Here is an 8,125-nt window from a genome sequence, read left to right as displayed (position 1 = left end):
CAGCTTCACATAGCTTGTGAAAGGAGCAACTTCTTCCCCATTATGCTTACAATCACCTGAAACAGGATCCACACCCAGTGGAAACCTCAGCTTTCTTCATGAAACAGCTCTGTGTCCAGACCCCACAGCCTTTGAAAACAGCCATTATTTATTTCTATACTGAGGTTGGGAAGAGAATCCTAGTTGCATGTTCCTTGGTAAAAGTAGCGCCAAATCCAGGGACTACCCCCTCCATAGAAGCTATGGACCCCCAGGGATATCTCAAAGTCTCTTCTCTTGGAGAGCATGGAGATTATTGATTCTAATTCTCCCATATTGCAGATGAGGAAATGAAGCCCAAAGAGAAAAAGTGATTTGTCTAAAGTCAAACACATCAAGTCAGTAGTGGGTAGAACAGAGACCAAATGTAAGGTCTGTGAAATCCTACAAAAATATATTTGTTGCAGAAGGAAGACTTCTAGAGATCATCTGTGTTCCCAAACTGACCATTTTTTCATATTAGACAAGCCAGGAAAGAAGTCCCAGATATAGGGCGACCCCAAGGCTGCAGGATAAGAATAAACAAAACTGAGATGATAACATAAGACCTGTCTTAGACAGGTTGCTGGTCAGGGGAAAGTACAGGAGTAAAAAGAGGTCTCCAGAAGGTGTGAAGTTCCCCTAGGGCAGCTTATCAAATTTTGTTCCATGGAATAGTAGATACAGGAGATGGTCCACAGGAAAAAATTTCACAGCCAGAGAGGTATGGGAAATGCTTCATTCTATAGCTCCCTCTTAGAAATTTCTAATGCAGCATCAGAATGGGAAAGGTTATGAAAAATTCTGCAATAAAGCACCTGTAAACTTTTTGTTACCAAGTAATCCCAAAATGTATTTGTCTTCTGAGCCTACTTTTTGTGCCTTCCTTCTTCAGTCCTTGACCAAATATCTGAGGAAGAAAACCCCTTCACGTTGGCTATACCTTTCATGCCCTATAGCATTATGTTGACCACACTTTTAATTTTTTTCCTCGCAAAATTCCTAGGCAGCATGTGTCCCAAAGACCAAAAGCTAATGAAGTAGTAGAAAGTCAATCAATTAATAAACATTTATTGAGTATTTTCTGCAACCAGAGCATTGTGCTAGTGGTTGGGGTTGGGGTTGGGATGGAATAGAGAGATAGCAATCAAGGAAACATAGTCTTGTCCTCTAGAAGCACACAACCTAGTGGGGAATTCAAAAATATCCTCTGGAAAAGTTTACTAACAATTCAAGTGGTGTCATTGGGCAGTAGGAGATAAAGAGGTACATAAAAGGACCCAGGCAAAAAGAGATTTGAGAATGAAAAAGGAAAATGTAATTTGACTTTAAAAGTCACTGGAGAGACTGGACTCTGGCTGGGCCAGGAAGTATGGAAAGGAATTGGATAGGTAGAAAGAAATGGAGAGGGTATTCTCAGAAGGAGAAAAAACATGAGGAAAAGGAAAGAGATGGATGATGTCAAAGCATGTTTAGAGCCAAGGCTGACTTTCAGGAAAATGGGTTTCTAAGCCTTGCCATGGGACTTGTCTGAGACTTCTGGTGTCCTTGCTGGGAGATGCTGGAAGGGGAATGTGAAGGAAAAAACAATGAATCAAGTAGCACTTACATTTCTGGGCCCCAGATACCTTTTTAAGACTACTGTGCCCACCTCAGTGTGTGTAGAATCCACCCAGGACTGTGGCTCCCAGAGCTGTCTGACTTTTCCATTAGTAACCTAAGATAAAATGCTTACAGTCCCTCAAAGTTACCAAAAATAACTTGTGAGAGCTTAGTTGGTGCTTTCCATATGTTCCTTATCCAGATGATAGTCTATTTGTTGTATCTGAAGTGCCCTGGCCTGAAGCTGCTAGGCACGTGCCGCACTTGGGGTATTTGACAAACTGACACTCTGCCACACGGAGTGTCCAACTCAGCTTGTCAAATACACGGAGCGTGGCACTGCAGAAGGCTGGGCCAGGGTCTTCAGTGGGGAGGTGAAATCTTCATAGTAGTTGTGGCCCTAGAGAGAAAGAAAGAGAAAAGAGTCACACCCTGAACCTCAGGGAAACGTCACAGGCTGTTGGGACTAGCTGAAGCACCATAATAAGGAAGTGAGTAAAATAGACATAAGGCTTCTAATCAAAAGAGGGATCTATAGAATAAACTGTCTGTTGACAGCAAAAAAGAAGAAAAAGAGGGATCTGAGGGTAGGTAGGGAACACTCCATTAAGAATTCAGGTGAGGCCCCAGTGCTCAGCTGGGGGTTCCTCGGGCCTGAGTCTTATAGCTACAGCATTTTGGGGGTCTCGAGCTTTAGTGGGATCTTCTATGTAGCATAGAGAGAACAATTTGGTTATCATCCTGCATCACTCACCTCAGGAAAAAACCAGGCCCCAGAGTCAGTGTCATGTCCCATCTTCCCAGCCCTCCCAGACAATGTTCCACAGTGTTGTGGGTATGAACTTCAGCATTGAAGTCAAGCATGGGCTTGAATCTGGCTCTGCCATCAATTATCTGGGAAACCTTGGATAAATGATTTCATTTCTTTGAACTTGTTTTCCACATCCTCAAAATGGGTATAAGTAGAGTATGTACCTAATAAGTTATAGTGAGAATGACATGAGATAATGTACTTAAAGTCATTAGTTCATTATTTGATACACAACAAGTACTCAAAAAATGGTGGCTGTGCTGACAGAAAGAAAGCAAGGGTCAGTGAAAATTGATTTAACAAAGTCAGGACAGATGAAACACAAATTTCCAAGAGTCTCAGCCTTACCTAACATGATCCCCTTATACCATCAAGACTCAAGAAAGGCAGCTATAAAAGAACTAGCATCTAGTCTCATTTACTCATGTTATAAATGAGGAAATGAAGGCTCGTGTTGGGGAAGAAAGTTTCTAAAGGTCATACAAGTTGTTCACAGTTTGGAGTCTTGCCATATGCCAACCCTTTTTGCCTTCCAGCTTTAATCATCAGTCATTTTACCTCCTTCCTGTACTTGTCACTCTGGGAAAAGGTAGATACATCCACAAGAAAGGAAAAAGACAGGCAGTTATCTTGGCAGTGAGACACTGGAATCCTTCAACCCTCAGCCATAGGAGAAATAAGGAAGCTGCCAGGAGCATGGATAGGCCTGGAAATTCCAGGAGAATTCCTTTGACAATACCCAGATTCCATTGTTAACTATTCCAGGTTGTCTGAGTCAAATTTACCCCCTTCCTAACAGTTGCAGTTGATCTGTGAGAAAGTAGTTGGCAATATTAAATACTGACATGAAAAGTGGTACACATTCCAAGGTTACCAAGAATAGAAAAGTGCCCCATGAGGCCATAAGGTCCTATCCCAGCTAAAACAAGTCAGAAGGCTTCTCTTCCAGAAAGAAAAAAAAAAGTCTGTGTTTTTATTTTATTAACTCTTTTAGTTGAACGTATGTTGGTAAGGAGGTGACATGCTCCTCTAATTTGAGATCTTAGACTGATTTCAAATCTAAGGATCCAAAATATATTTTCCATTCCTCCATTTTCCACGCTACCTACCCAATCCATCCCAAGCCACTCAGAAGCGTGGCTTTTTTTAGCCAAAGTAGCAATCATTGTCAATGGATATGGTAGAGTGGAAACAATCAGACAATGTTGAATTCTAATAGTGCTTTGGGTACCAACTAGCCAATCATGTCATTGGGAAGGTCTTTCTTTGGGCCTCAGTTTTCTTCTCTAGAACGGGGGACAAGAAGACTTACCTGGCAGAGTTGTTAGAAAACTGTTCAGTGAGCTTTTCAGAGCTTCCCAAAAAGTAGTCCACTGGTACCTTGGCTCCCTGGAGCTGGTCAATTAAGGAAGCTGATTAATAGAGTTTGAATTCAGGGTGGCAGGGGAGAGGCAACTGGTGCCTTTCTTCTATCATTACCAATCCCAGGGAGAAGACCTGGATAAACTGGAGGAGTCCAAGCCTGCTGAACATCTTTTATGACTATGTCAAAAAGGAAAACAAATGTGAGGGATGTAAAGATTCCTTCTTAGTACACTAAAAACTGAAGAGCCTTATAAAACATATCACCCCACTATGAATGGAAGGAGTTGGTAGCTGATCTGAAACCAATTTTTATTTCTACTCTTGATGTTCTAGTCCATGCTTCTCCAATAGAGTGTATATAAGAAAAGTGGTTCACTTGAGAAAAGCTGGCCAGACCCATAGGAAGAAGAGGTGGATACCTATATGAAGACATATTGAGAACTTCCCAAAACTCATCTCCTGGTCCGTCATGCTACATAAAATATCATCATTTATCCCCTGCTGCACTCCGGAAGGGCTAATACACCAAGCAGCAGGACCTGCCCTGCAACTAACTCATTTGGGCCTTCTCATACTAAGAGCAGTCTGGATTTTTTTTTTCAGGTATGGCCCAGCAGCCTGTTCAGCCCCACCCAGAGATATTTACTCAGCATCATTCTCATTTGTCAACAGAGGGCTGACAATCATCAAAATAAGGGATATAAAAACTAAAAGAGTCTCTAGACAAAATCCATCACATCCTTCCCCTCCTCTTCTTTGCAGAAGAGGCCAAAATATTGAGTCATAGAATGGAAAAAAGACTTGCTGAAAGATACACAGTGGGTAAATGGAAAACCAGGACTGCTACTCAAATATCTTGACTCCTATTTCCAGAGAATATTCCATTTCCATGTGGTTATCTCTTAAACAGCATGTCTGGGGAAAAGATATCATCCTTCACTCTCACTATTAGAAGCTCCAGGATAGAAAACCAATGAGAACCTTCTTCTCCCCAATCCTTAACCCAAGATCCCTGAAGAGGGTTCAAGGAGAATGAGATAAACAGATCCAAGCCATGTTTAGTAGCCATAGACACTAATCCAGCTTGCGAGTCCAAGAAGAGAAGACAAATGGATACTATACCTGTTACTGAAGTAGTGCCTTTGTCTCAGAGGAGGCACAGGTTCCTTGGTGATAGCCAACCTACAGAGGCCAGAGGGAACTGGGCTTTATGCCGTGAGCAGGATCATCGTGTGTTTTGAAGGGCCCTTGGTGTCTTCAAGAGGAAACAGAAATGAGGAAGATAAGGCTGAGGTTAGCCAACGGAAATCTGGGTGCAAAATGACAAAACAGTGCTGTTGTGAAAGGGTCCACTAGTGCAGCAACAGTCCCCACTGCCATGTGCCCGCCCACTCCCAACAACCTCCAAAAGACACTGGCTCTCATAGCTGCAGAGAGTCGAAGCAAAAAAACCCCTGACTACCCTAGCTCTGCCTATGGGCCAAGGAGGTTCTCCAGAGCTACTGAGGGAATCCTAAAGTATCATAGCTGAGACATTATCAAATGAAAACCCCTATTGTCAAATTGAAAAATTGAATTTCTGAGGGATGAAAGAAAATGTCTGATAACAAACAGAAAATTAGCAGCATAGCTGGAATTCAAATCCATTTATATCAACTCCAAATCGTGCATTCTCTCACTTTGTCACAATGTGTACTAGCAGCAGAAATACCCTTTTTACCATCCCCTCCCCAGAACAGCTACATAATTTGCAAGGCACAGTCCAAAATGAAAATGAGGGGCTCCTTATTTTAAAACAAAGTGAGAATTTCAAGATGGCAACAGCAGAACATTAAGTCAAGTGCCGGGTCTTTGTAAGCACGGGTCCCTATGGAACTTTACAGCTCACATGACTATGAAACTGGCCCTGCTGGCACTGCTCTGACCACATTTTGGTATCCAAGAGTCTTATAAATGTAAGTAAAGAAGGAAATTCATATATATTAAAGAACTTAGTATGTGCTTTACATGTATTATTTCATTTAATCAACAATTATGTGTATGGTATTTTCATTACCCTTATTTATAGGTGAGGAAGCTGAGGCACATAGAAGTAAAGGTACTTGCCTAGAGACAAAAATCTAGGAAATAATGTAGAAAGGGGCATCTGTAAGCATTTCTTTCTGGCTCCAAATGTTAGGCTTTTTCTACTCTCCCATGTTGGGTACATAGAGAAGGAAGAAAAGTAGTTGACATTGAGAAGGAAAAGATGGTACCAAGCCCTTAATTGTGACTTTCAGAGTTCATACAAGACATGAAAGGTATGAGAAGAAAGTGAGTGGCTTTATAGCATCTTGTGTTTGCAATCTTTGGGCAGTCCCCATTCATGGTCAGGAAGATGCTTAATTCCCATTATGCAGTGCTCTACATCGTGGATCCTGATGACATGACAGATGGGAGAGGCAATTACTGCAATGCTTTAAGAGTATGCTTGGGATCACCTTCAATGATTGCAGTGCCGAAGTCCCAGTCCTTAGTCTGAATAGCAGATGTAGGATCTAGAGAAGTACTCAAGCACCTGTAAATACTCTACCCAAGCTACATGTGAGGTCTGTCCAGGAAAAGTTATATTACATTGTTAATATAACGAGAATGGTTTGTGTGACATCAATGTAACCTGGCAGCCAAGGAGAGTGGACTGGAATGCGCATGCGTGAACAATGACGACTTCACTGTACTAGTCAGTGGGTGTGGTACACGCCACTGAGTGAGCATGTGTACTGTGTGGCCATCACATTCAAAATGACTAAGTGAGTAGAACAACGAATCTGCATCAAATTTTGCGTGAAGGTTAAACATTCCTCCATGGAAATTATTTGGATGATTCAGAAGGCTTTCAGGGATGATGCAATGAGTGCAGTGCAAATAAAAGTGTGGCACAAACACTTCAAAGATGGTCAAGAATCTGTTGAAAGTGATCCATGTTCTGGAAGTTCTGCAACAAGCAGAACATCTGAGAATGTTGAACGTGTACAGGCTACAGTCAATGAACATTGGTGACTGACAGTGCAAGAACTAGAAGCTGATCTGGGGCTTCCAAAACCTACTGTGTCTGAGATTTTGACACAAGATCTTGGCTTGAAACACCTTGTGGGAAAATTCGATCCATGGCTTCCGCTACCAGAGCAGAAGGACCATCGTGCTGCAGTTGCTAATGACTTGATTCAACTGCTGCCAATGAATCAGATTTCCTCCAGAAGATCATAATGCTGGGACAACTGTGTGAGCCTGCATGGTGCCTACATTGAAGGGGACTGAGGCATCATTGTCCTATGTACAATGTTTCTTGTATCTTGTATCTTCTTCAATAAATGTTTTTCATCATACTTGCTGGATACTTTCTGGACATGTCTCATACAGTCTTACAAATTCAGGCTCAAGAGAAAAAAAACATATCCCAGGAACCAGGAGTTCTGTGCCCTAGTCCCAGATCTGCCAACTGTGTTCCCTCCCTTAGCCTTGGTTTTCCATTTAACTAACTGAAGTTGGACTAGATGATCTTCATGGCTTCTACAACTCAAACATTTCCTGGTTCCTTCATAAGCCCCCCATCCCTGCCCCCTCACAGTAGGCTTTCCTGTGAGGGCCTAGAGGCTCTAGGGACAGGCTAGGGTAGGTATTCACTTGCACTCTTAATACTCTACAGAAAACTTCCCTACCAGAATAATGTAGTGGCTTAGTTCTCGTGACCAGTTTCTACAGATATGGCTTCTAGAGAGATTCAGTTCCTTTTTTTTTCTTTCTTTCTTACTAAAGCTTAGGGTGGAAGCAGTATTGTACTGTGGGCAATTTCTTAAGGAGTGATCCCCTTGTTTCTGTTCACAATATAGTGATTAAATTCATCTACATAAATTTCCCACCTATAAGTTAAAGTTTAAACTACTGGTTTGTTTGCTTTTTTTTAACAGGGGCTTTCTGGAGAAATTGTCTTTACCTAAGTAATAATTAACAGTGGCTACTTTGGGCCTCAAAATAGGTCTATAAAACAGAGCATTAGGAGCCAGGAGGACCTGCAAATCATTCTTCCTATTCAAAAGGCCTAAATTAGTGCAAAAGGCACTGGGTTCCTTGGAGTTCTTCTTTACCTTACAAACACAAACAATGCTAGGAAAGGCCAAGTTTGCAGCAATAGCACAAAGGGCACTTTTCTTTTAGGTCTATTGTCCATCCAAAGCACACAGAATCTTCCCATTCTGGATACTCTCTGAGTCGGCTATGCTTATAAAGGGGGATGAGGGAGAAAAGAGTTGGATGGGGGCTCAGGAAGGCAGCACTTAGATCCCACACTGT

Source organism: Desmodus rotundus, chromosome X, assembly GCF_022682495.2.
Source record: "Desmodus rotundus isolate HL8 chromosome X, HLdesRot8A.1, whole genome shotgun sequence".
In the NCBI taxonomy this organism is placed as follows: domain Eukaryota; kingdom Metazoa; phylum Chordata; class Mammalia; order Chiroptera; family Phyllostomidae; genus Desmodus; species Desmodus rotundus.
This window is presented reverse-complemented; position numbering follows the sequence as displayed.